At 45.8% G+C, this 25,090-nt stretch overlaps 1 protein-coding gene across 1 annotated transcript in view; it reads right to left on the bottom strand.

Annotated features, from left to right (window-relative positions):
- The window catches only part of LOC144113686 (dopamine receptor 2-like), a 242,903-nt gene extending 218,014 nt beyond the window's left edge, over window positions 1-24,889 (bottom strand). Inside the window, exon 1 of the mRNA XM_077646924.1 lies at window positions 24,425-24,889. The gene's annotated coding sequence lies outside the window, so the exon portion shown is untranslated. The remainder of the gene's footprint in view (window positions 1-24,424) is intronic.
- Window positions 24,890-25,090: the final 201 nt, after the last annotated feature.

The raw sequence follows: 25,090 nt of genomic DNA, 5'->3' as shown, positions 1-25,090 counted from the left end.
CGTGGGTGACCTTGGCGCAGGACGGAGAAAGAATATAGAGACGAATCTCAGCGAAGTTTGGCGAAACTTTCAGTTTACTCCTGGTGTCTACGTCCTGCGCTGCCGCAGGAGCAGCGCATGCGTGAGCAAAAGCGCATTCGTGGTCCCGTGGTAGGCGAAGCCATCGCGCTGCGCGAAGAAGCTGAAGTTCGGCCCTGGAGTTCGAGGGGCGCACGCGTGGATATGGTGATACCCAATAAGCAAGGTGACAGCAGTGCATGAGTTGCCGTCGTTCCGTAATGCGCGTGAACTACAAAATACAGGTCCCGTGGCGCCATCCATCAGCACGGCCAGTAACCAGCTCTAATTTCTTTTCTTTCGACTTGATGGTCGGCGGAGGCGGTGACGGCCTGACGTTCTGTGTAGCACGGGCTAGCACCATCCCCTCGACTTCAGCACGTGGCGAGCGCTGGTCGCGCGACTCACCATACATGAAAGCGGCAAAGAGAGGCGGGCGCGTTGTTGCTCGTAAAGATTAAAAGCCTAGGAAAGAAAGGTGGTTGATGAGGGGCGCTCTTGAAGACTCGTGTGCAGCTATCAGCATCCGTGATCCTTCCTAGAATACAGTATGCTTTTCCTGCAATGCCTTTTATGCTCACATATACTCTGGACGACGAGATAGTCTGCGGAATTGTTTATGTAAGAAGTATCGAATGCATGTAAATGTTTTTCATAGGTGTTGAAATATAGGCATGTAAGAAGAGCCAAAAAACAAGTAGTTAAGCACCCCGGTACAGAAGCTTTTTTTTTCAGGCTGGCGATTCACCGGCTTTAGTCGTGAAGCGGACAAGCTTGAAGACACTTACCTCAAACGAAATCGTAATGTTGCTTGCCCTTGGGGAAATTGTAGAGTTGATGAAGTCTTCTTGATAGGGCCCGGTGAAAGAGAAAGAAAGAAAAAGCCACACTCTGACCTGTTTTAGTTTCGTTTTGATGCAGTCATCATAAAGGCTCCGATTCATTTGGGTCAAGAATGGAATAGGTTGCTTCATTTTTTACTTCCGCAGGTGTTCGGGTTGCAGAGGGTAAAAATTTACGTGCGATCTGATCAGCTTCATTACAGATAAAAGAACCACCAGAATCTCCGCAAATAATCTTCAATATTTTTTCACAACTTTACCTTATCGAATACTTTTGGCACGGCCTTGCCGGTATACGATTACTTATAAGTTGTAAAAAACCCCTCAGAAAAGATGGGAAGACCGTATAACGCACAGACGAAAGGAAGATGCGGACATGGCGCTCTCGTTCATCCGTGTACACCTGCTCTCTTACATGTCATCGAGCCCATCCCGCCAAAATAATCTAGCAAGCTCCAAGAATTGCACATGCATCCAAGCACGCACACACGCACGCTCACGTGTACCGAAACCGGTGTCTTTCTTACTCATCAACAAAAAACCTGAGCTTGAAGAATGAAGAATGTTTTATTATTCCTCTGCTAAGCAAAACACCACGGAAAGCAAGAAAGTTTAGACTCGCGATGGTTTCGCCGAGTTGGATTTTCATTGATTGACACTTTAGTTCGCACGTAGGACGGGATGTGAACGGCAGGGCAATAATTCCGTCACTCCTTGCATACAAGCTTGCCAGACAGCAGTCGGAAATGTTTATATTTGCATTATGAGAGTATGGCCACAATTTATATTGTTCTTTCTGAGCTTCAGCGTGACGCATTCCGCTTATTTTAAATAATCGCTGCTTAATGAACACATTACGGTGAACATTAACGCGAAAGCTTTCTATCTCTTTTAGCGGGAGAAAATGTAAGAAAGAAGGCCGAATTAACGAAAAATGCAGTCGAACTGAGCGACCTTTTTGTACAACGGTGACACAATTGTCCTTAAATTTGCGCTATCTCTATTTGTTTGTGGTTTTTCACTGTGTGAAATGCACGTTTTAATCATATTGTTTGATTAGTTTCGCAGGCATTTTGCGCGTGCACTGCCTTCATGTTCTTGGCTATTGGATTTTCTAAACAACTGTGCTGTTTTTGTTTCTTTGCTTTTTTCATTAACCTGCATGTTATACATCCGTTGTTACCTGTATTATGCTCCCCTCCCCCTCCCACTGTAATGCCAAATTGGCGCCGTCAGTACAATATAAACAAATAAATGTTAAATTTGCTCTAGGCACAAATTATTCTGGTTCCAGTCAACGCGAGTAAACTATATTTCTACAACACGGCTAATTTCAAATATGTGAAGATAAAGTGTCAAAGGCGTTTATGGAGCAGTACTGGAGTGCAGGGGGATTGTGGTTTCGTAATGTTCGATTTCTGCGCAATCTTAGATGGTAATAGGAATCAGAAGAGAGAAAAATGACAAGAAATTCATGAGCGAAAGCGTGCTTGGACTGTTTCAAAACGCATGGAGGTGGAATCGCAACCGTTTGAGCGGTTTTCGTACAGAAGCCAATAATGAATAATCTCCTAACGCCTTTAAAATATCGCTGACATAGTTAGCTTGATTTTAAAGGTCAGCTGAAATCAATATTAGAAAGCTGCTTAAATGCGTTCTTGAAAATAATATTGCGTGGTAAATAAACTCACTCAATAAGCAAGAGAAGTGGTGAAAAAAATTGTGCGGTTCTGCCCGAGTGAGTTGGCGAAATGAAACGTGAAGTGTATGCGAATGCGGGTTCGGATTACAAAGATGCATGGCGCCCACGAGTGAGATCGTGCCCCATGCAGCCTGCCTCTCCCGACAAGCGAATTCTATCAATGTCATTTATACCATAAAAGCCTGGTCAGGGCAAAATGCCGGCGTCTGCTGTAGCGTCGCTGATTGGTTGACGCGGGCTGTGGCGCCACGTCACATGCCGCTGGTGTGGAGGCGAGCGTGGCGGCGGCTGGCAGCTGCGCCTGGGCGTCGCTCATTGGTCGTCGCGGAGTGTGACGTCACACACCACGTGGCCCGACATAGAGGCAGTCGTTAGCTTCGCTTAAACATGTCCGGACGAGTTTAAACAGTTCCACGTATCCGGTTGCTATAGCATTGACACCATCATCACCAGCCTGACTACGCCCAGTGCAGGACAAAGGCATCTCCCATATCTCTCCAATTAACCTTGTCCTTTGCCAGCTGCGGCCGCGCTAGCCTCGCGAACTTAATCTCTTCCACCAACTTAACTTTCTGCCGCCTCCTGCTACGCTTCCCTTATTTTGGAATCCACTCCGTAACCCTTACCGACCATCAGTTATCTTGCCTTAAGCATTACATGATTGTTACTAGGATATAATTAATCCGCGTTTGTTCCTGACCCATTCAGCTGTATTCCTCTCTCTTAACGTTTTCTGCTCCACAGGTAAGTACCCGTACGATACAGCTATTATATACTTTTTTCTTGAGGAATACTGACTAACTGTCACTCATGAGCTGAGAGAACCTGCCAAATGCGCCCCACTCCATTCTTATTCTTCTAGTTATTTCACTCTCGTGATCCTGATCTGCGGTAACTACCTGCTTTAAATAGAAATATTCCCTTACCACTTCCACTACGTTGCTATCAATTATAAACTGCTGTTCCCTTCAGAGGATGTTGACCATTACATTGGTTTTCTGTATTTCAATTTTTGGACCCACCGTTCTACTCTGCCGGTCTAAGTCATTGATCATGCTTTGAATTCATCCCTTGAGTGACTTAGCAAGGCAATGTCACCTGCGAATCGCAGGATACTAAGTTATTCTTCATTGATTCTTATCCCCAACAACTGTTCCCAATTTAGATGTCAAAGCTAAAAACAAAACTTCTACTCTAAAACGAGCGCTTCTGCGACTGTCTAATAGGCAAGCGCTACTAATGAAACATTGCCATGAATTGGTCATCAATCGAGCTGAAGAGCGCGGGTCGAAAAAAAAATATTTTAAACCTTTAAATCTAAAAATAATCCGCAAAGTTAAAAACCAAGCAGTTATTGTACATGCGCCCGACACGATGTGTGCTGCCTCCCTGTGGTTGTGTATTTTTGCGCGGTAACTCTGTGCAAAATCATTATGCACCAACTCGCCCCAAAAGGAGTTTTAATGGAGACGATGCTTATCGAGTGACATCTTAAAAGCACCGATGCACTTTTGAATTTCTCCACATGCGGCAATAAGGCAGTTTTCACTTGTAAATAAAAGTATGCATAAAATACGCACGCTGTAGTTTGTAACAAGGCGGTAAGACATTCGGTTCAAGCACAAATTTAATAATAATAAAAATGCAGCATGTATGTATGTTTTCAGGGTTTTTCCTATTTGTTTAGGATTCCAACAAGACCACTCATAGGCACCAAAAGCTACTAGCGCCGCTTCCTCTGCTTCAATAGAGCAATGCTCGTGCTTTTTCTGCATTGGCACCTTCAAATGGCCATAGGAGAGCGGCGCACGAAATTTCGCCTCATTCGAAGTAATCGATAAAGGCCCAGAAATAAATGTGTTAACCAAACAACCGTGTGTACAGGTAGTGAAAAGCTCGTTTTTTATCTCATGGGACAGTCACTAGACCACTCGATTCGTTATCTTTTTGTTCTCTTTCGGGGAAGAAAGGATTTGCCAAATGAAAATAAAAAATTCAAACGACAACAAGTATGGACCACGAATGTTTTGCGTTGCAAAATAATAGTTATGCGGAAACGATTCCCTTCAAGCACAATATAGCGTGACACCGCGTCCTACAATCATACGGGCTAGCTCTAAGCGTCGCGGCAGACCATAACAGATTTCGATCAGGAGACTTAGAAGACAATGAACTGTTTGTCTTCTGCGTACATGCACTGCTTTTTTTTTTCTCGCGGCAGTAGGCTGCTTCGCATGAAAAGCGAAGCTCCGCGCTTTTTCCATATAAGGTGGACTCTCATCATGGAAGATTACGCGGCATATTTTTCTTGTCGCGTTAAGATGCAGCTAGTTCGTCTAACCATCCGCTAAAAACCACCTGAAACTCCGAAAAGTGACAGCAAAGCAAACAGAAACATAATGAAACGAGGTGTATTTACATATTATTCAAACATCACATTAGGAAGAGTAGGTCATTGGAAGGGAGAGTAGCTCACTCATGTCGAGCATTCTTTCACAAAAGTTTCTAGTATTGGAATATCTTGAGGCACTCTTATGGAAATATTGAAGAAAATGGTCCATTCTTCAGATGCGTAGTAAAATATTTTGTTTGAAGTTTTCCCATCGCTCGCATGGAGCAGTTACGACTCCCATAGAAATGTAATGGGGAACGCTTTCTACGACAGCAAAAACGTTAATAGCAATAAAATCCAAGCCTGCCGACGGGAGATCACCGGTATATTGATTGTCATAGTCAAATCTTCCAATATATGAAAAATTGCACTCATAAACTCTTTCCCGTTGAAAACTGGTTTTGTCTAGAGTTGCTGGGTATGGGAATGTCCACGTGCTTGAAGTGGGTGTGTAGACGTCTTAAGAAATCAGGCATAGTACTCGTTAACTTCACATTTGACATATTTACGTGGCGCGCGTCCAGGACTATTTTTGGATTAATGGTCGAGTTGGGTGAATTCCCTTTTCATGACTCGGTGAGAGAGGCACCACTTGGCAGTAACGTCTCCTTCGATGGCTTCTTACTCCTAGGAACCCTATATGTGGTTTTTGTTGCTGGTCATTCAGGCTGAACTAGCAACAGCCGGCGAATATATAACACTGGGTGTTACGGTGCAGGAGCGGCCTCGGGGTTATGCCCGATGATTCTTCGGTTGGTTACAAACACTGTTCTATGACTGAGGTCTGCCACAAATCCTACACCTGATATACGGCTCAGGGCAGTCGGCAGGCTAGCTTTAAGTTCGGATGATGAGAGTAACGATTAATGAAGCAATTCAAAAGTGTATGGGTTGGTCGACGCGTGAAACAATGGGGGCTAAGAGCAGTAATCAATGTGAAGAATGACTGAGGCCATTTCAGTTGATCCACTGAGCGGAAAGCTAATATCGCTGTGTAGCATATGCCGCTTGGAGGTGACTTACGACTAAATACAAAATTGGACGAGGAAAAAGGCGGAACTTGAAACACAACGTAAGCAAAGGAAAAAATACTGAGTGGCAAAATAAATTGGAATGTGAATCAGCACTGAAAGTTTCTAGAACGGTAAAAATAATTAAAGGGAAATCTTTCGAGAAAAATCTAAAAGAAACATGTTAATATTTGAGAGTTGATCTGAGTGCTTGAGATGAAAATGCTACCACCAAAAATTTTACTGCATCCACAGACGAAATTTTTCGGCCGTTGGAACCATGGCAGGCAAACGATGGTGTATATTCATTGTTAACACGTATAATGTCCCCTAGCTCTTAATACACAAGGCCAGTGCTGAGTCCTGAGGTGCACAAGGGTACTGTTGCGGGGTAGTTGGCTTGACATCACAGAAAGGAACAGCGCAAACACGGGACGGTGAAGGTGAATGACACAGGAGCAGTGTCGTTCACCTTCACCGTCCCGTGTCCGCGCGGTTCTTTTCTGTCCTCAGGTGCAGTGAAGTATAAATACGGCCAAGGCGCATTCAATCTTTGAGAAGATGGAATAGGTGAAAGGAGGCTGGAGGCTTGATAGCGGAAAGTGGAAGGGTAGTTTAACCAGGAAGAAAAAGAAACTGCCAGGACGGTTTCGAAGAAAGCCCGATAGGAGTTATGCGCTTGCAGTTGTCACCGCCCCGATTTAAAGAGCAAGTCGCTGTTTATCTGTCTCTGTCTATATTATGCAGGGAGCGAGAGAAGAATTTGCTCTCGGTCTCAGGTCTTTCTTCGCGTGGGAGGCGAGAGATGGAAGCGAAGTTTTCTGTTCACAACAAAGCAAACGGCGTTTATGGTAACGTCGCGGCATACGAGTGTTCACCCGCTTAAACCACGCGCTCTGCGACACAGTAATCCTCTACAATGCATAAAGCCCGCATGAATAATACATTTCCGCGGATGCAACGTAAGCGTTTGGATACCCCCCCCCCCCCCGAAAGTATCCGACGCGCGTACTGAACAGAAGCTTCTTCAAGAGCAACGCCAAACTGTCTTCTCGGCGTCTTGGTTCCGAAGAAGAATTGCGGAACTCGCGAGCTTGAGGTCTCCCATGTGTCTGTGCTTCATAATGTGCTAGCGGCTACTGACTTGCGTTTTCAACTTCACTGCTGGTTGTTTCCAGGAATTTCATCGCATACTTGCCTTTGATGCAGTTTCGATTTATTTGTTGATTTATGGAGTACTGCAGGCGGAAGCCAAAGCAGCAGTGGCATACATGAAGCATAAAAGAGAGAAAATGTTTACAGCAAAAATATAAAACGAACAGCACGAAAAAAGCTGCACAGAAACTGGAATGGCGAAGATGTAGAGTTTATACAGTAGAAAATATACTTGGGTCCTTTGCAACATTGAAGGAAAAGCTCCAAGTGCAGATGTACAGGCATGAAATACAAGAAAAAAAAAGTTGGGCATTAAGCATAGTCTGTAACATACACACATGAATTACAAATAAAAGTATAAAATGTAAATGCGATTTCACCCTTAATCTGTGCAGTTTAGAATATGTGCCTCCATAATGCTCAAAGATGTAAGCAAGTTATTGGTTAAATTCGATTCGTACACAGTTGGAGGAAAAAGAAAATATTCATATGCGTTTTTCCTTGCGAAGTAAGGCGTTAAAAAAAGCGAATTAGTATGTCGCATCTGCCTTGTAGTTAGCGGCGTTATATATAGGCTGGGGTTCAGTGCTAGTCTACGGTTTAATAATTGGTATAGAAATTTTGGGCGTTAAGAACTTGCGTCTCGATAGGAGGCTATGAATTCGGTTGGATGTCATTACAGCAGATATGGAAACTGTGCGACCGTATACATAGAATATACGTCTGAAGCGAACAGCTCGGCGCTGGATTCTTTCTAACGTGTCAACAGAAAGAATCTGATGTGCCATTAGAAACGACTAGTGTGTATGTAGCGAAGATATCACGGACAATTCTGACAACAACCTAGAGACGAGCGCAGATAAGCAGTTCCTACTCAATGACATCGTCGCATCAGGCCTCGCGAAGAAAAAGCTCGCCTTTCCTTTACAGTCGGACTTCCTGGGAAGCCATTTGTATCCGAACAGGCCTAGTATCGGGCCGACGCCCAGGTCTCGGATCACGATGCGAGGCCGTTGGCCGCGTCGTTTGGCGCGTGAGTGGGCGTGGGTAATCACCGTCTGCTCTAACTTGTTCCTTTCGTTTCCAGCCAGTTCGGCCGGTATTGATAGCGTGACTTGTGTTCTCACCGAACATTTTCGCGATGTGCACGCACAGGCTGCGGTATCACTCTCTCCTATAATATTGGGACAGGTGCCAATTTAGGCGCGACATGGCGAGATTGGCGGTCTGGTTGAAGAATGCGAACTTGTCCCTTTGCCGTCGTGCGCGGCGGCCCGCAACGCCTGGCGCTGATTTGACTGAAGCAGTCCTGTGGGCTTTGATCTACAGCTTCTGCCAATGTGGTTGCACTCCCGCCAAATTACAATATAAAGTGGATCACTTGCCATAACTGTTATAGAGCAGAGCATAGATTGCTCAAAATTTCAATTACGACAAGTTTGGGCACATAAAGGACCAGCGCAATACAGGCGCATACTAGCCAATACTGAAGACAGGACAACTGCTGTTGCTGATGCAAAGGCTTGGCAAGATGAAATAAACGCGCAAGAAGATAATGAACAGATTAAAAGAACGTTAGTGAGCCGCGAGAGTGCAGGAAGACTGCTGAAGACGGATCAGCCTTCGGGTAAAGCGGTCGAGCCCGCCAATGCGTCAAACATGCAATGAGGCGAAGTTTCCGCACCATTCCTGAATTTCCAGTGGCGTTGCCAGGCTCCCAAACCCTTGCAGGATTTTTCTTTCTCCCTTCCTTTCTTTTTCTTTTTTTAAGGGCGGTTTAGCCTCACTAGTCGTACGTGCCTTGATTGGTTGGTTTGGTTTATAGGGTTTAACGTCCCAAAGCAACTCAGGCTTGCCTTGAGGTACGGGACATAACTGGGGCAAAAGTGAGCACAGCGAATTTAATTCGCGCAGAGAAGATCTTGTTGACTCCGCTCGGAACGCACGAATATACGTCGGTTGTGTTGTTACATGCGACCTTGCCCCTCCGGTTTTTGCGCAGCTGTATACTTCGTCTGAAGGCACGACGGCGTCTTGAGTTTGAACTTCTGCATGTTATCGTTTCTTTCCGTTTGATTATGGTAGGCAACAATGCGAGCTTGTGCTTCAAGAACTGCTGTGACGCGGCTGCGCTAATGCCAAAACATTCTCAGTAACCATTGATTCATAATAAAGCTTATGTCGCTTTAAAACACTCCGAAATAGTTTCCGCATCACTGCTACGAATACTTACTTCCTAGAGGAAATTGAATATGTGATGAATTGCAGAAATACATGATACTACAGCGCATATCATTCCGCCTCAACTTTCGTTGCTTGAATTTGCATGGCAGCTGTCCGCCGCGCTTCCTTTATGGCTCCCAGTTCATGTCTCACAATCCTTTGCGATAAAACAATGCAGCATATACTTCTTCCCGCAGCCCATGGATCCTCTTAAACTTCCAAGCCTCCTAGAGAACATACAATAATCAATAGGGAGGAAAGTAGAGCAAGTACAAAAACTCGACAAGAACTTCTTTATACCTGAGTATAACTAAACTTGCTCGAAATGTCTGCTCGAGTATATATGCAGCGATACGAGCAGAAAAAAATATAAAAATCAGCGTCAGGAAGGTGCTCAAATAACTCGGAGTGAGATTAAGTAACCGTAAAAAAGAACTGCATATAAAAGTGTTTAACTCGAGACATATTGGAACACTTACCTTATTAGAAAACGTAAGCACTCCGGCTTTTCCTTTTCTTCGTAACATAACGAAATTCCCTCGACCACTTGATGGTGCGCTCACTTCCCATGTTATTTTCTGCTAGGCATGCACGGTAACAGCATCGCTCATGATTTATTTCCATAGGACGCACGCAATCTCTAGAGTGAGGTGTTCTTGCGATAGTAGCAAGTGCAACGTAGCCGTCAAACGAATAAAAATAGACTCCGCGTGAAGCACGCCAGCAGTCGTGAGAGCAGACGAGCAAAGGAATCAATTCCCACCGCTAGACCACGTGCGCAGGCCTCTATGCAAATTTGTGGCCCGGGGAACGAGCACTAGATTGAGCAGATGGCTCCCGTCGCTGCTGCACCAGTTTGTTGCGAGAGGCGGCGATGTTTCGTAGTCCTGAGTGTTTACTCCATAGCGAGATTAAAAGTGCTTGCGATCGACGAGGGTGGTTGCCAGTACTTCTGTGCGGAAGAAACGTGTTTAGCTTTGCGACATTCTTCTCTGAGGTAGCAAAAATACGCACGGTTGTTGACTTAAAACTTGGAGAGGTTACGGTGCAAGAAATTCGGCTACATACCCACATCGAAGGAAAACATAGGCGAAGAATGATTTGATCCTACATCACTGATGTATAGCTAGCCAGTCTGTCAAGAAAAGTTACGGGTCGCTACCTCCATCGTTTCGAATTTGCTGCACGTCAAAATAAGGAAGCTTAACTTTAAAACTTATCTGCATCAGGCGTGAAGCGCAGAAGGCGTTCTTGCTGCTTTATTGTAGCGGCCATTATTGGCGTGAAAGTTGAAAAGAAGGGATTGCTTAAAAAGTTAGAACTTCACTGTTAAATATTAACACCGAAAGCGCGCAGGCATCGCAGTGTTCCCTCGAAACAATATCATCGTAACTAACAAATCGGCTCTTGGTTTACATCGCAAATTGCGATTTTTGAAACGAAAGAGTTGTGCTTATAGTGACCTCATTTATCGTCGCTTATTTATAGTTTTTCTTTCCTTGGTCTATCCGAAGGAGATAAACACCAACTTCCTGGTTGTACCTACCCTGCAGCTACGCCACCACAATTCTTAAATAAACCTGAATCGATCAGACGTCGTTCTGTAGGCGGCGAGGACGCGAACGTTCGAGCCATTTTAGGCGTGCAGTGCTAGTCGGTCATTAAGGTGAACCTTCGCGGCAATCAGCGCACGCAATTAGCGTGAAATAATTGCCTGCGCGTACTATTAAGGTACATCGTGCACCAGCCTCTGAAATCTCAGCGGAAGGCCTCAGGTGTTTCGGTTCGATAGCCATGGCCTTTTTTGGATACAAAGTTCGAAGCAAGCCTTTCGTATGAAGCATCGTGAACTTAAAACTTGGAGCTCTGGAATCACAAGGGCTTATGTGTAATTTCTGCAGGCATTTCAAAGCTCCATGTAATGTAATCTTTAACCCAACTTTCCTCCATGTTAGGAGGCCCAACGGTTGCATAGAGCCTTAGATGTGCGTCGTTTACGCGGCTGTATTTTGCGCCATTTATTTACCTGAATTAGAGGTATGTAATATGTAGCTTAAGAGCTGCGACAGCCTAAAAGTTTCACGAAAACGCAGGTGCGTATGCTTCCAATCACTTGTAATAATGAAAGGCGGCCAAAGCGAAGAAAACAGTTCAACCTTTTTTGCACTTACTGTCTATAGTTTTTTGCTCTTTTATTGGCAGCACGCGTTTTTATTTAGTATTCCTTTGGTAGCGCATGCGCATTAACCAGCAACTCGAAGCTCCATATGTGCATCCAGGAAGAAAATACATCAGTGGTTTCTTATCTGCGCCAACCTTTATTCCTTCATGTGGCTGTTCTCGACGTGCCATAAATTTTCTGCAAGGTAAATGAAAAGCTGCCTTAACGCGGTCGTAGCGAGATAATAGAAGCAGGCATTTCATAATTTCTCTGCATGCGAACGCTTTATTTTTTTGGTTGTGTGAAAGTTTTAGACCGCACAAAATGATCTTTTACCGGAGTATTCTTAGCTGGGATTGAAGGTACTTTCCCCGTTTCGTTGATGTGAAAAAACTGTTTGTATGCTTTAATCGATTTGTATGCAAATATCAACTCAGCACGCCAGCATACAAAAAATTACCAACGACCACTTTAAAATTCTGCGAATGGCAGCTCTGGCATTGGCAAATACAAGCTAAGGTATGCGTGCGTAAAGAACTAGTGCTGGCGTTGACATGATATTTATGTTGGTCGTTGGTAAATGCTTTAATGGTTGGTCCATGCTTACCTATTAAATAGCGAGAATGCGAATTATGGCGTCTGAACTCTGCGTTTATTGGTTCAGTGCTGTTTCTTGATTATAACTACTCTGTGACAGGCAAAAAGGGGGGCTTAATAAGCGCAATCGCCTTACGCAATTGAACAGTGAAGTCCTCTTATGCGATGTCGAAGACGAATTTCTTGTGCTTCATGACATCAAGAACTTCAGGAGGTTTTTCTGAGACGAGTTTGCAGGTGTTTGACGCGGCCTTCAAGACGGAGACGAAGGTAGCGCGAGACGCAAGGCACGGGCCGCGGGTGCACCCGCCAATCCCACCAGTAACCCACCATTAACCCACCAGTAACAGCCTTACCGTTGTCACTGTGGTCTTTTTGGAGGTTACTTTTGCTTCCGTCATGGTTACCGTGAAAAAAATCGAAACTAAATATAAAATTTCGCGTGTTAATAGGTTTGGCATCCGGTAAAACAGCGCTGAAGAACGCAGGATATACGAGATCGTAGTGTCCACTCTGCTTCTCCTGTGCCAAGTATTTTCTCCCTCTTTGCTGTACCATGCTCGAAAAAAACTCTATTTCGGACCGTAAAAGAGATACGCTGCAAGCCTTATCTGCAACAGGGAGACGGTGCCTGTCTTGTGGTTTGGACAGCGCCCGGTAATGATGTGGGACTGGGTGGTTCTCGTCGGAAAATTCTGCGACCGTGCATAATACCATGAGAATAGGCTTCTCAGCTTGTGGGTTTCTTTTTTTTTTGCAAGGTTGAATTACTTTTTATCCTACCTGTGCGGCATGTAAACGCCAAAACAGTTTGGCTGGTGACTGACTTGCGTGTGCGTAGATACGCGGTGGAAACTTCAATTTCAAGCGAAAGTGCAGTTACGCGTGTAAGTAAGCGGTGCTAGCGGAAAGCGTCTATGTTTTCACAACTAGGCCTTTAATTACAACGATGATTAGTGAAAGGAAGCAAGGAGTCAGAACAGTAAAAGATGGAGAAAAAGCGGCCAAGCAAGAAGCGATGCTCTAGAAACACTACCGCCCCAGGCGAATAAATGTTTGGTGGTAAACACGGGAGGAAGAACAAAGCGGCGAAAAGGGCAGAAAAAGAAGGGTAGAAATAGCTCAGAGGGCTCAGCAATGAGCAAGTACTCGTTTTGTCGCTCCACGAAAGCAGCTAAATCCCAAAGAAACACACGAATCGACGCCATGGGTGGAATATAGAGCTACTACGCAAATGATGTTTTTCCTCGAGCTGTACGATGAAGCTCCGCTCTAGGCGTTTTTCGTTTTGATGGAAGCCCTGAACGAGAGACGGTGGGCGTGAGTTTCCTAACAAGCCGCATGCGTCATTTAATGATCTTCGCTCTCTTCATTTCCGGCCTGGTCTTGACAGGCACTTTTTCTAGAGGATGCAGAACAAATAACCCCCCCGCTGAAGAAAGAAAAATGCCACGAAAACATGGCGATGTTTGTTTTCGCGAAAGAAAATGTGTCCTTGCGGAAAGAAACATGATCTTGCGGAGTTTAATGCTGAAAGTGAAAGGCAGTAAATAGTAATGAAATATCGTTTTCAGGCGTAAATTCTTCAATATCAATCACAAAACCATAACTTTTAACTCGGATTTTTACTACTTTCACGCGGGACAACAACTGCCAAGAGCTTGTGTGTCCATTCTGTATTCTGCACTATATGCATCGGCATGTTTGTACACGCACGTAGGAGACATGATTTACTGAAAATAGTACACGCACGTGGCAGGGTTACACATGCTCTATCGTATGAAGCCAATAATAATGCCCATGAAGGTCATGCATAGGAAAAAGAACAGGAGGTATTGACACTCTCGGAAGACCGTGAATGCCATCATCACATCCATCATCCACGTTAAGTCCTCTAGAAGATTAAGGCACCCTTAAGTGATATAGTTTTCTTAGTCTTTAGCTGGTCACAAGCACCTTATTCCACAAAACTTTCTATCCTCTACGCTCCACCTCAGCGATTCTCGTCCTTGACAAAGCTTTCTTTTCATTGATATCTGTTGCACTGCAATAACGCAGCTGTTACTTGTCCTTCAATTCTTGACGTCGTTTTCGGGTTCCCCTCTTCCTTTTAATTTCAACCTGGAATTCGCGTTGGTTCTCTACGCCGCGACGCCCGCTGCGCCATCATCGCTGTTTCGAGTTTCTCCATGAGCTCTCAGTTAAGGCCTCATAAGCGAGCACCAGCGGGATGCATGCGTTATGTACGGCCCCCGTCAAAAAGTTAAGAATGCCGACTCTGCCAAAGAAGTTTAATTTCTTCGTATCCATGGAGTACCTCAAGTATAAACCGCACAGTGACAATTAGACTGCACATATCGATTGCACGAAGCATGCAAAGACGGCGACAAATTTTAGTTTCTTCCGCTGATATCGCCTACCATAAATTTTTAACTGCATACTTCCCTTCTGAGGGACGCCTGCAAGCTGCTGGTTACTACCAGGGATTTTCTGCGAAATGCAAGCCAATAAGTTCTCATTTCCTGCCAGCTCAATTCTGCAAAGTCAAGTTGAGGCGTCAGCACTCCGACCAGGTACGTGCATTCTACCAGAGTAGTTCCACTACCTTTCCTTATATATTGTGAACCATTGTTCTTCTGCAAGAGTGTGAACATTATTTTAGTTGCCTTCATATCGTTAATTAAGCCTGTATTGTACCTATAGCCTGTTCACGATCATTTTCTCCTCTCTCGTAACGGCGATTGTCATCGGGGCCAATATTTTGTACACATTTTATTCCAGCTGCATTCATTTCTTATTCTTTCCACCACTGGCCACAAAAAGGACCGTCACTCCACGCAGGCAGGTACGCGCAACGAATGACGACTATACAAAATAGAATCTAATAAAGCAAACCTTTGAACATGTTTCGTCGCGATTTCGCTCTGACCCGCTTTTATACCACTGAAGTTCATCTTTTTCCACTGTAATTTTTATATTCACTGGTTTTTTTCTCGTGGTTTTAGTTTCTATCCCCGCGAGATTTATTGTCGCCGTCTGCTGTGACGTACCAGTCATGTCGTCCCGAGCTTTTCAAAAGCCGTAAGGCTTTTTGTTTGCCCGAATTCTTTTTGTCTGTGTAGTGTTTCAAAACGGTTCGGGTCTTTTTATTTTCGTTTCTAATATATGTTCATTTGTTTTCCCCGAGACCACGCAAGCTTTTGTCGAAGGTCACGAGGCTGTGCGCGAAGTGTCAGCCTGCTTCCTACCGATCTCTTCTTTGTGCCCAGCCTGCGTTCGCGGAGCGCCGGTCCCCTTTAGGGTAACCAGCGAATTGCTTTCTTTCTGGCTACGAGTTAGTCGGGAGAGGGGCGCTTACCGTGTTGACGTGAGGAAGGAATGAGAGAGCAGCGCATCCGTGCGGCCGACGTTTGCCCGCGCCGACTCCTGATAACAGCGGAATAATGCCCGCAGCATTCAGATGCGAAACGCCCATGCGTGTCTGGAATGAAGCGGCCGTACTGAAATTTTCTACGGCACAAGGAGCAGACTGTACTGCTGGCTGCGATTATGATGGCTTTCTCGATATTTATCGACTGCAGTGCGGCCGTCCATACGCGAGCCAAGGCCATTACCCATTCTTGACACTCTTTATCGGTCAAACGATTTTTGGGCGCCCAATGCATGGAGTAGTTGGGAAATCGTTATGCTCGCAGTATCTTCGGGTTGTCGGCAGCAAGGGCCACACGACCTATTTCTGCACACCAGGAAGCACTCCAGTCAATGGGACTACAACGACGCGTGCACGGTCAATACGGCATCCGCCTTTTTTGCTGAACAACGATGGCCGGTGTATTTGTCGGTCGCAATGCGACGGGCAGCAATCGCCATCTGCGGCTCTACGCTAGCCAACACGTGCGCGTGCACAGTTGCTTTTGGAGTTGCCTCAGTACAGTCGATGGTAGGCGAGCATTTGGAGCGACTCACAGCTTTGGGGCAAGCTGTCATCAGTCAGCACAATGTAAGCTTTAGATTTTTTTAACGCGACAACATTAAAGGCCCTGTTCCCCAGAAAATCCGGTGTCGGCGTTGTCGGTGTCGGCGTCGTCAGCGAAAAATCACCAGCATGACTCTGGCAGGTGGTGCCCAGAGAGCAAGCAACCTAGGATGCAGGTGGGCCGCCTAGCTCACGTGACCTTGCGGCGTCATCATAACCTGCCCACCGGATTGTGAGCAAACTGCCCACCGTGGCAGGTGGCAGTTAAATTAATGACTGGTTGCTCGGGAAGAGCCGCATGGGTCGCACAAGGCCCACCGCTGGTAGCACCTACCATCGCAAAAAAGTGGCACATCGCTTAATCGCCCTGCGCCAGGAGAGCACCACCGGGGATCTATGAATGTAAAGTAGTGGATGACCTTCTGCATATATGAGAAGTAACCGATTATGCTATCGAATCATACTTAAAAGGCGGAGCTCAAGTGTCTCCGCCAGTTTTTTTTTTTTTCAGCAGGGAAAGCTATGGGTACCGGGAGAATCACTGCACGAGGTGTCCATGTAGGTTCTGCTTCTCTCAACGAAAATAATTGAAACGTTAGCTATCTAAAGCACAGTATGTATTGACGGCCATTCTAAGCAATTAGGACCACATTTTTTCACATTTTTTAAATTCAGTTAAGAAATTACAAGTTTTATAACTGCCCTGCAATGATATCTAATTTCCGCGATTATTTTCTGGTTTTCACGTTTTGTAGGAAGTGAGCGAGACGCCTGGAAAACGACTGCGGCTGCCTGTTCTTGCTTGCTGAATGAACTCGGCTGCTCCCAGTCAGCGGTTATTAGGCGTCGCACGGTGTTTAGGACGCGTGCTGCTTCCGCGGGCACTTCATATTTTTCGCGCTTTATTTAGAGCGCAGAAAACACTTAAGCAATAAAGGTTATTGCCAAAGCACACCAATTGTGGTTTCTTTCAACGCTGTTTAACCTCCTGATGTGAGCTTCTTGCGCACCTCCACTGGTTCAGAAGTGGATAAACTATTTTACCGATTGAAAAAAAGCTGCAAGAAGTATGGAACAATCCTGCTTGCTCTAGTCTACAACAATGCTGCTCCAGTTTCATTGCGGCAACCTGCAACAGTTTTTAAAGGAATTGCTGTTGGAGGTACATCTGATGTGTAGTCAGGTGACGGACAGAGTCTTGCGTCCTTGCGGCCTCAGGCTCGCACTCACGCTCTCTCCGGCTGCGGTAGTAAGCTCGTGTTATAACCGGCGCTAACACAGTCGTTCTAAGCGTCCCGGGCGCATATGCAGCGTTTTATTTCGCTTACTTGCACGCACATAAACCTCACGTGGGGATAGGCAGATTTGCGTCGTCCCAATCTATATGCACCACCTTCAAAATACGCTCCCGTGGCACTATCATCGCAGCAGCGCCATCCACTCGGTGGGCACTCACGACGTGCTGCTGATTCCATTTCATTTACGACTTTACCTTCGTACCTCTAGTCCGCGCAAACACACAGAAAAAAAAGCAAAAAAAAAGCGTTCCCTTCCATTACCGTCGCCCTTTGCATGGCGTTGCGCATAGCGGTTTCTGTTGGTAGAAATAAAGCCCCTACTTTGCCTTTGGAGCAGCAATACACATCACCATATGCCCTTATGCGACGCACCGCGGTTTGAGGTCGTCACCGAAACGATCGCGTAATGTTTCTCGCATTCACGGGCTTAGCATTTCGCCGCGTGATTTTCGCAGGGGTCATCGTCGAGCGAGCCGATGCAGTAGGCTTAGCAGTCTCAGCGACACCTCCAACACGTGTAACACGCTCGTTTCACGATCGTCGATAAGGCTGTTGCGCGGGGACTGGCAGGGCACATCATTACGCACAGTGGGCACGGAAGCTTCAGCAACATGCCTTCAGCCGACATCTTCTACGACATTTCACTATCGGTTCTGCGACGACTGCGCGGAGACCTTACCGTTATGGCGTAGCACATTTCACTTCCGATGGTGGCACATATATCGCTCCTTTTTTTTTTGTGAACCACTTACGTAAACCCTCCCGCTAAATTCGTGCGAAAATTCAGCTTCGATCAAGCTTTACAATGATTCCTTCTCCGTGAAAGCATGCGGAAGAAATATTACTGCTCATCTCGCAGTGTTTTAAGATTACATGCCAAAGCTACACTTAGACTATCACGGAAGGATCGTTGGCAGAGCTGAGATCCATACTGATTCCAACCACCTCAGGTCCTTTAAAGTGCAATAAAATACGAGTACAATAGCATTTTCACAATTCGACTCTATAGAAAAAGGCCGCCAGAGCTGAAACTCGAATCTGCAAACTTGCACCAGCAGAGCGCCATTGCCACACGGCCAGAGACGCATCATTTTGATATTAATTTTTTTAGTGAAGAATAAAGTAGCGACCGCCGAACCGTTAAATTTAATTGAGTTTAACTGTGCGACAACTAATCACTGCGTGAAAAGGTGTTTACCAATACATTTTAAAAAGGAAACCCAGCGTACGTTGTACACATTTTATTTCACTGTAAAACACGCTGTAAATACTAACGTTCCTAGGCAAGTAACCGCCACGCGTTCAAAAACGCTTCAAGAAAGTTGCGGTAAAAAATTTTCACAAAAGCTGTGCCATGCTCAGGTACCTGGTAGCAGAGAGAGCGGGGAAGGATAATTACGGACGCTTTCCAAAAACAATGGAAATCATATTCCGTCACTCATGGTGAGTGACGACATGTGAGGAATGTTTTTTTATTCGAAATGAGCCAAATCCACCTAAACAGACCTGAGAAAAATGAGAAAGTTTCAGGTCTGTATAAACCGTAGAGCTATCCAGTCTGCCTTATTATATCGTTTGCGTATAAGTCAGAGCAACGCTATATCACCATGTGCTGAAAAATTACGCAAGTTATTTGGTCAGTATCAGCATATAAACTTTAGATTTGGTTCTTTCCAACGTGAAACTCTAGCTTTTACCCAGTTTTGCTCCGAAAACTACAGTATTTCTGTAGTGTTAATTCAGGCTGTGTTTATGAAAAATATTCCTAAAACGATTATGCTGTAAATTGGACAGAAAAAGCCCTTAGAATATTCATTTTGTGCAATCAGGGGAACTGCAGTGCTTGACCAACACAAACGAGAAAATGCGAATAGAAGTTTATAGTCACAAACATTGATGTGAAAGCCTTCTTTTCTTGCGTTCCAAACTTGGCAGCACAAAAGGAAACTAGCTCCAGTGCATGGAATCTAAAATTAGTTCTACTTCTGTGCAGCGTCCTAAATTCATGATTAGCTAGGAATGGCAGACGCAGACGGCACACGAAATGACACGACAACCGCTAGTCCTGTCCTTTCCTGTTTCCATCCGCGATTTCGCAAGCATTAAAAAATTTAGGAAGTCAGTACTAAATAATCCACCCGCAAATTTAAAGCTGAGTATAGCAGAGGCGCACCCTTCCTTCATTGGTGACAGGGCTAACGATCCCATCGTTATCGTCGTCTTCTGGGTTCAGATCTTCCGCCCATGTCTTCATATCCTACGCAGTCGATCGTAAAGTAGCGCTGGAGAAGGAATAGTTGAAATCACGCTCGAAAGAGTCCGAGCTACGAGGCTCAAGCTGACAAAGAAGACTCGCAAGAGTGGATTTGGCTCAATCTTATCCGTACATTATCATGATGTGCCCCATTATTGTTTTGAAATAGGATTTGCTCACACGTTTTCTAGGTACTACGGGGCCTCTTTCATTGTATTTGTTTTTCTAAAAGCAACATGTTTGGATGTGCTTGCCAATACAGTACAATTTGGCTTAGTTTCGGTTTCTTAATTTCGTTCAATTAGAAAAAAGCTCCTCACATCCGGATGGTTCAGTGTGCATTAGCTGCGTATTTAACTTTCGCGCTTTTCCCTCCATCTGCTATGCACCTCATCGACAACGTAGCAACTAGCTTCTGCTGTTCCATAAAGTACGCTGCGTTGAAGATATCCTCAAGTGCCCTCTCACAAAGGCGATTACTTTGCCAGACAATTTTTGCAAAAACGCGTTTTTAGTCTTGCAAAACGAAGAAAATATGCCGAGATATAGACTGGCTCCCTGCTACGGTGATTTTGAGGCCACACGAACAAATAGACTTGGCCAAAATGGTGTCCTTCACAGTGAGGAATGGAGCTATGAAATGAGAGCGAGCATAGAGGGATGACTCCTGCATCCGTGTTTAAATTAGGCGCTATGTACTTACATGCGTCAGCACCAAGTCACTGTGTACTTCTACAATATAGTGTAAAACATTAAACATTCGTTTCCACTCATCTGCGCTTTCGTAAGTGTTGTGTTCTCCCTCTGGAGTTACAAAGTCTTGAACTTTGTCTCTTTCAGGCAATGTTTCTGTGAATTCAGCTCTATTCTTTCATCATTTGATCAGGAGGCATCGTCCTTTTATTGAATTGAATGTAATAATCTTCGCTGAGCAAGGTCACAGAAGGCCACATGAGGTTAGGGAAGCAGAGGTCTTCCACCGCGACGTCTCATTATCTCATTTCTGTTTCAGACAGAAATATTTTAGTATCTTTCTTCTTTGTTCGACTGAAATTGACCATTGTAATATTTTCACTACACTTAATTTTGAAGAACGGGCTTCTAAGTCACATAGTGGGCAAAAGACGGGGCTGCGTGCTCCTAAACTCTATTGACGTTGCTGATGCTTCTAGTTTCTTCCGCCACGAAATGCGCTCAATAGGTGGCAGTGCACTCAGCCTAAAAGCAGGCTGTGATTACATCTCAAAGAAAAGAAAAATTCGCGGTCGTCTGATGGTGTAGTATATGGGGGTAGTATTACCAAGAGCTTGTTTTCTGTGCGTTGACTCCTCCTTGCGTTATTGAGTTATTTCTGTCCTTTTCTGATGCTGGAACCTGAGTACCGAATTCTATTTTTCCCGCACGCAAGCACATCGACGTACCGGCGACCTTTCTTAGTTGGTTACCTTCAAGATACACCGAGAATTTCACTACTTTGGAAGCAGAAGCGCCTAGCAAAAATTAAAAAAAGAAAGAATGCAGATTTGCGCGATAGATTTTTTGTTTGTATATTATTCCCACATTGGAGCTGTTAAAAGATGGAACATGAAAAGTTCAGGCCACTCTGCGTGCATTCAGTATCATAAGAAAAAAAAATAAAAGCAAAAGACATCCTTATTATGTATTCATTGTCACTTATTGACGACAAAAAACAATTACTCACCTTTGAAGCCACGAATCAGAAATGTGCAACGACCTTTAGCAGAAGGAAAGCGCTGTTCCCCAAAAGAAAATTGAAAAAAAAAGAAGGCACGTAATTTCAACGCTAACGTTCCCACTTGAAAGTGTGGAAAAAATTGCGCAAACTGGGATCTTCGCTGCGGTTGCGTGCAGATGACGTCATCAGTGGATGTTTCGGTTTCTTCACTTTCCGATTGGCTTCCCCCTTCAAGTGCGCATGACGTATGGCGCGACCCTGGAGGGAAGTCTTAGAGAAATGAGCAACGACAAGTGATGAAATTGGTTTGACGTGACATTTGGCTCATTTTGAGCTGGAAGGGAGTCCATATGTTCTCTGTGCTTTTCCCGCAAATTTTCCAACCAGATAAGTTTATGACGCCTCTTCACCTTGCGCAGTGTTTTGAATAGGCTTTTAGGCAGCAGTATTGCTCAATCCAGACAGAGTAACTAGCGCAAAAAGGCACAGACAGGAGAGAAACGACAGGGGGCACGCTAGTGTCCTCTCGTTTCTTTCCTGTCTGTGTCTTTTTGCACTAGTTACTATATTTGCATTGAGTAACCAAGGAGCCCAATTAAGAGCATTGGCTGCGTTGTGCTCAGGCAGAACAATCGACGATTGGTCCCAATAGTTATTTTGAGTCAATTTACACATAATTTCTTTTTTTTTCTGGTGGAAATACGGAGCATATACATGGGAATCTTTAGTGGATACAAAACACCGTAACCTCCTCGGGTATTCGGAATCATAGACGACATACGGTTTTGTTTAATCTTCAGACCAATCCGCTATACAATCAGAAATCACCGAGGAGAAAGCCCTCTTCATTTCAAATGTTAAAAAAATACTGAGGAGAAAAAAAAAATCGCCAAGCTAAGTTTCTCGAGTGTCCAAGCATTATGGCTTCTGACACGCGGCTGACACTTGTGTGTGTGAGGAAAACAGGAATGAAAATAAAGTTTTAAAGAATCCACGCCAACGCTGTAACTGTAGCGGCATAAAGTGTGGCGTAGTTTTTTGTACCTGAAAACTTCACTTTCCCATTAGTTGTCCGCACTACCTCATCCGAAGTCTGTCCTCGTGTAGAATAACTGAAGGATTCCTCCGCTTTCTGCGGCACGGAGCACAGTGTTGAGCGCTGGCCGGCCAGAGCCGCGGGCCCCGGCCCACCGAGCACAGAATCGGAGCTAGGAAAAACAAACGGGGGGCGATCCGGGTGAACCTTAGAAATTGAATTACGCCCAATCAATAAGGACGACTGCCCATCTTGTGCCTGCAAGCGTTTGAACCGGCTAGCAGGTCCCATTCCAGCGAGGCCCGAAACAGTCCGCTTTCCTGGTCTCTGGCCGGGGCAGCCTGCAGCCGAGTCGAAGGAACGCTGCGCACAAAAGTAACCGATGGCCCGTGCCGAAACATTGGTCTCGAGGAGATACAAGTGTTGGCCCCGCAAGCCGTGCCGGCGGGAGCTATGCGCTTTGCCAGTTTCCTGGGTGCGGGCGAAGTTAAGGGCGACGGTATTCTCTGGCGCCGAGTGCGCGCTCTCTGACACCCAATCGACGAGCCTAGCTGTGAGGACGCGCGCGGGCCCGCGAATGTGCGAGCCGTCTTCTGCGGCAACCTTGACGTGCTTGGCTTCACAGGCGTCACGCGCAAAGGTAGCGCCGTAATTAGGGACGCAATTAAGAGAGGCAGCTTGCTCGCACGAATCAGAGACTGGGCGGCTTTACTCTGCGCGCACATGAGCCGCGAGCTCATTGGTTTTAACCGTCGTGCACTACGGCCACAACAGCCTTCGCCCCCTCTTTTTCTCTCCGTTTCGCGTCGCCTAATGAGTTCGACAGTCTTGCAGGTCAGCACTTAGGCATGCATCAATCGCTTGCGTATAAAGAAGGCCTGCTGAGGCTTCCCCCCATCTTCACTCCTTTCTTCTTTTGCTTTGTTGTCACTTCACGCCACGACAACTTCTGCGCCACCGCGCAAGACGCGCGACTCATGTGTTGTCACGCAAGGGAAGAGTAAAGAGGTGGTGTAAAGCTTTAGGTGGCGGAATTTTACACGCAGTGAACGGCGTTTATTTATCACAGCGCATCGTACTTCCATTACCAAATTTGAGCATGCATGGACGATGCACTACCGTTACCGCAAGTTAGCCAGGAGTTCCGTTTATATAAGGTCCGGCAACTTGGTATGTATTCTGGTGGAAAAATATACCAGAAGTCAGGGACTCTTTCAGGTGATGGGAGATGGCCTGCAGCTACACTCTTGTTTACTGGTAGCTGTGCGCGGCAAGTATAATTAACCTGGCGAAGGATGCGTACCCACAATGAGCCAGCGACCAGTCCCCTTTTAGGATGCCAGCCCTGTCGTGGTCGTACTTTGCGCCACCACTGGAAAGATTAGCATGAAATAAAAGAAAGCGAAGGAAAGTTCTGGCTTCCTAATAACCGCAGTGTCTTTGTAGTGCTCCTTCTTTTTCAATTTTGCGCTTGCTTATTTTTTCAATCAGAAAGTTTGCGACGTACATTCTTCAACATACTGCGAAAGATAACCAAGGAAAACTCTTGCCAGCAAAACATTGCGCATTGCGGTTGGAGGGAAGGGGGTGGACACGCATGTACAACTTTCAGCATCGTCTTTGGAGTAGGCAGGTGATATTCTGCTGGGAAGCAACGTGACGTGGAAAACACTCAACACCGGTTGGCCTCGTTCTCATAAAGCCCAAAGTCTCGGTACCATCTCTTTTCATAGCGGGACTTTCAGCTTTAATAAAACGAGGCATTATTTTAACAATCTAAACCTGCGTAGCTAAGTAATTACAGTTGACACCAAGCAGCATGGGAATTTTTTGCGCAGTCCTATTTCTTCAGCTCTGCAAAATTTCCCCTAAAGCGTACGTAGCACGATATTTAAAAAAATCACGGCATGATGAAAGACAACGAACTGAAAACCCGCGATTGCGCATCCACTGCGCTCGTTATTCTATCTTTTTTTTTCATGAAACTGCATTTGCACAATGAAAGGAAAAAAAAATGGAGCTCACCTTGATTGCAGGTGGCACGTTGCGCACTAGCCGCCGCCGCTTTCCAGGTTTGCCTTGTCGGATTCGATAGACAGACGGGATGAGGGAAAAAACGAAGAAAAGCAAGGAACGCCCGGAACGGGATACAGGGAAACGAAAAGTTCTTTTGAAAAGGGTAGGGTGAGAGAGAGAGATAGAGGGACAGGGGGAGGAAGAAAAGTAGAAAAGCTGGCCCCTACAAGTGTTCGCCTTCACCGATCTTCAATGCCAACGTCCACCGCTCACTGCCACTTCTACAGAGACCGCCTTGACGTATCGGGAACTCGCTTTCGGCCCTTGGTACGGGTGATGTAGGCAGAAAAGTTTCTCGCGCGGTGTCGCGCTATGAGGGAGAGGATCAGGGGGGTGCGCCTATTGATTGCGGCTGAGAGTTGGGACGGCGCAGAGGGACCGACCGATCAGGCCGAGCATTCGAGCGGCGATGACGGGACCCCGTCGCCCCTGCGCCGCCGCTTCACGGCGCGATCGGCGGTGAAGAGGGGGGCGCGCCCGCAGTCAGCGCCCTCCCGGGGCGGCCGACGCAGCCTCGGCGCCAAGCGCTGCCGCGTACGCGCGCGCGCGCGCGCGCAGCATTTTCTTAGCTCAGTACCATGCCACGAGTGCGGCAGGATCCCTCTTGGACTAAAG

The sequence above is a fragment of the Amblyomma americanum genome, chromosome 1 (genome assembly GCF_052857255.1).
Source record: "Amblyomma americanum isolate KBUSLIRL-KWMA chromosome 1, ASM5285725v1, whole genome shotgun sequence".
Taxonomy (NCBI): Eukaryota; Metazoa; Arthropoda; class Arachnida; order Ixodida; family Ixodidae; genus Amblyomma; species Amblyomma americanum.
This window is presented reverse-complemented; position numbering and strand designations above follow the sequence as displayed.